This window comes from Dermacentor silvarum, chromosome 2 (assembly GCF_013339745.2).
Source record: "Dermacentor silvarum isolate Dsil-2018 chromosome 2, BIME_Dsil_1.4, whole genome shotgun sequence".
Taxonomy (NCBI): Eukaryota; Metazoa; Arthropoda; class Arachnida; order Ixodida; family Ixodidae; genus Dermacentor; species Dermacentor silvarum.
This window is the reverse complement of record NC_051155.1, coordinates 135217462-135221969: the sequence shown is the minus strand read 5'-3', so window position 1 is coordinate 135221969 and position 4508 is coordinate 135217462.

The following is a 4508-nucleotide window of genomic DNA, read 5'->3' as shown; positions in this document are numbered from 1 at the left end:
GATCTCTGTATAGTTTTTCCGCGACACAGTCACAATATAGTCCAATGAAAAACATGCCCGCAGGAAAATACATGACAGGATAGACCTCTTTTAGGTATCCACCCAGGCCTCCTGGCATACTTTCCGACGCGACTACAAAGTTTGGTAATGCTCTTCCTAGTCTAACTTGACAAACAGTTCGTAAAATGTGGTCTGATACATTGCGAAAAACATGAATCGGTTAACTAGCTGTCTTATATAGAGGAGCGACAGACCCAATCCTCCGTAGCGCCACGTAGAAATAGGTTGGTTCGCCGAGTGCGCTCCCACGTAGATACCTCGTAGATACCTTTGCTTATGCAAAGATACCTCGCCAGACTTGGCGCTATGCCGAAACATACCGTGCGCTCGATGGGAAAACACGGGCCTCTCGGCAGGTAGTGATCACTGCATCCTCTCCACTACCATTGCAACATCCACCAACAAAACAACCAAGACCACTGCGCGAATCACGGAATGGAACAATTTCCGACAAATGCGCGAAGAAGCGGCACCCGACACCATTTCGGACATAAACAAATGGGTCGAGTCGCTAAAGCAGGACGTGACCGCCGCGACGCGCGAAATGGAGGTCACTCAAGAGCAGCCGACGACAGATTCTCGCCTCCTCCACAAGTGGGAAGCGCACGAAGGCCTCATGCGCAGGTGGCATGAACAAGAAGCTTCGCCGTCGCATCGCGAAACTCGAACGTGACATTGAAGCCCACAGCGCCACACTCGAACGCCAGCAATAGGGCCAAATTTGCAACAGCCTGAATGGGCAGATGGGCTGTAAGAAAACGTGGCATCTGCTGCGACACCTCATTGACCCCGGTAGTTCCAAGTCGGCAGCATGCAAGCAATTCGAGCGTATAATCCACCAGTATCCGGGTACCGACGAAGAGCTGCTGGAGGAGCTCGCCAACCGGTACATCAACATCTCCAAATACAATCAGAAGAGCAGCAGCCCTAATGCAACAACAGTACAACTGCCACAATACAATGGAATCTCCAACCATGAACTGGACGCCGACATCTCTGAGGCAGAGGTCGGCGCCGCGCTCCACAAGCTGCGTACAACATCGGCGCCCGGCCCCGACGGTGTGACCAACAAGACGCTGCAAAACCTCGATTCAAAGTTGGTAGGGGCCATCACCAAGTACATGAACGAATGCTGGAAATCCAGACAATTACCCCCGGAATGGAAACACGCCCGAGTCACCTTTATACAGAAACCGGGCAAGAAACTCGACCTCGGAAATCTTCGACCCATATCCCCGACCTCTAGCTTGGGCAAGCTAATGGAACACGTCGTGTTCTACCGTCTACAAAACTACACGGAAGAGCACAACCTACTTCCCCCCACTATGCTAGACTTCCCAGCTCACCTATCCACCCAGGATGCCCTCATCCAACTGCACCATGATCTCCTAAGACCAGAGAGTGGTACAGGCACCAAAGTCTTACTCGGCCTAGACCTTCACAAAGCATTTGATAACGTGAAGCATACTGCCATAGTAAACAGCTTGGCCGAGTTGCAACCCGGAGAACGCACGTACGATTACATTTGTGCCTTTCTATCCAACCATACAGTCGAACTCTCGGTGGGAAATCTACTCTCCAAACCGATCAATCTCGGAGATCGCGGCACTCCTCAAGGAGCTGTTCTATCGGCTTTCCTATTTAATCTCGCAATGAAGTAGCTACCATCCAAACTCGACACGATGCCCGGCCTGCGACACACTCTCTACGCCGACGACATTACGCCCTGGACTACCACGGGATCCGACGGACAAGTCGAAGAGACCCTGCAGAAGGCAGCATGTGACTGACGCGGGTTTAGAGTGCTCGCAGAGTAAATCGGAGATACTAATACTGCGACCCCCAGACCGGCGCAGAATAAAACTCCACTACCCAACATTAACGTGTACGTCAACAACACTGCAATACCTCACGTGGATCATATGAGGGTCCTAGGCCTTTTTGTACAAAAGAATCACCACAACAACATCACCATTGATCGTCTCACCATAGCGGTGAATCAGACGGTCCATTTAATCACACGAGTGAGGGCACGCAAGCAAGGTATGAAGGAGAAGGAGCTACTCCAAATCATCCACTCCTTTGTCCTCCCAAGGCTCACCTACGCCCTTCCCTACCTACATCTACTCCAAACTGAAAGAGCAAAACTGGACCGCCTCATTCGCAAAGTGTACAAATCTGCGCTGGGGCTCATCCGTACCACCCCAACCGAGCACCTCCTAAGCCTAGGGTTACACAATACCGTGGAAAAGCTTCTAGAAGCACACCGCATAGCGCACATTCACCGACTACAGGGAAGCAAGACAGGCATTTGGATCGTGGACCGCATCGGGCGCAGAGTATCTCCAACGCACAACGATCCTGCCACCATTCCCCCCAACATCAGAAAGAGGTTCATCATCAAGCCACTGCCAAAGAACATGCTGGCAGGTCATCACGACGGCAGACGAAAAGCAAAAGCTCAATCTCTACACAAAACCCACGGGTCCAACTTCGAAGCAGCATACGTCTACGCTGCTCAATATTCCTTGGCACATAACACGTAAGCAATCAGCGTAATTAGCCTCCCCAAGATCATCAACAACAATGACAACAACCAACTTACGCCCCGAGCAACACCAATAAGGACGGCCTGTTCTGTCCGTGCCCTCAACTCGGCGGAGGCAGAAGAGGCGGCCATTGCCCTCACTGCAGCAGCTGGATTTACAACCATAATCAGCGACTCAAAGACCGCCATATCCAACTTTGCACGTGGAATCGTGGCCCCAGCCAATCTACGAGTACTGCATCCCCTACTCTCCCCTAAAGAATTAGATAGTGAAGAAGAACCCACCCCAATGAATTTATATGGGTCCCGGCTCACGCAAGAAACCCGGGGAACGGGGCGGCCCACCAGTGTGCTCGAGGATTCGTCAGCCGAGCGGTGGGTCCCGTCTCTGACCCAGGGGACCTGGTCAGCGAGCCACTGACCACATACGATGATACGGCCCAATACTACCGCCTCGCAAGCCGGACAAAACCTCCACCTCATCCCAAGCTAACCAAGGGACAAGAAGTCGCCTGGCGCCGACTCCAAACGCACTCCTTTCCCAGCCTACAAATATACGCACACTTTCACCCTGACTTGACAGACCCACGCTGCTCATTATGTGGGTCCATAGCCTCAAATCACATTCTCTAGGACTGCAGAGAAGATACCCCCCCCCCCCTCACCAAATTTCCTGGCTGCTCCCTCGGCTGAGGCGTGGGAAGCTATACTTATGAAGCCGAACCTGGAGGTTCAACTTCGGGCCATCAAAAGAGCCGAGGAGGTGGCTGTAAGGCATCCTCTGTAGCGTCAGCCTTTCCTTTTCCATACGAACCACTTACTACTAGCCACCCCTCACTAAGCCAAATTAAGAAATTAAAGCTGTTTCCTCCTCCTCCCACGTAGATCCCAAAATGAAAACGGCAAGAACTCTATGGCAACTTTTGCACATTCACGCGTGAACAATGAATTACTTGCATTATATAACAAAGTTTGCCTTTTAAAAACAAATGACATATCGTTGCTCTCGCAAAAATCGACCTGTAAAAGCACTTAACCTTTCGCGCACTTCGACAACTTTCCGCACCACAAAGGCTCACTGTCCTTGTAATTTTCCAACGGCACTCCTAAATAGGGTGCTGGAGCCGTATCCCACCTGACGTTGCAGCAAATGTTTGGGGTCGTTGGCCAGTATCCATGCCAAAATCCCAAGCACTTTCCCCAGTTGATTGCACTGCCACTAACCCCTCAGAAATCTTTAACAACTATTACGGCATTAATGATGCTTTCATGATCAGCACAAAATAGTGCTATGTCGTCTGCATATGCAAGCAGACGTACTTCCGCTGCATGGAGATGGAATCCTCGTATAGTGGAGCTATTGATTATGCTCAAACAAGAGTCAATATACATGAAAAAAAAAGAAATGGCGACAGAGGGCATCCCTGACGTACCGAGCGTTCCACTTTGATGCGCGCTCCAACCACCTTATTTACTATCAAACGCGTCGTGCAACCTTTATACGCCATGGCGACACCCTCTCTTAAAACGGATCCAACGTTCACGTGTTGTAATACAGCCAACAGTATATCGTGAGGTACTCTATCAAACGCTTTTTCAAGATCTAACTTTAGCACTGCGATGCTGTCAGAATTAGCATCACATCACTCCAGAACGGAACGGGCTTTATGTATATTTGTAACTATTGATCGACCTTTTATGCTACAAGTTTGATGTTCACTGACTAATTCTTGTATTACCGTTTGCAGCCTTTTGGCAAGAATTTTTATAGTCTATGTTTGTAAGTGATATCGGTTTGTAAGAAGTAACTTCCATGAGCTTATTCTTGTCTTTAACCTTAGGTATAAAAACAGTGTTTGACGTAAGAAATGATAGTGGAAGTACCGACATATCGAAAGCG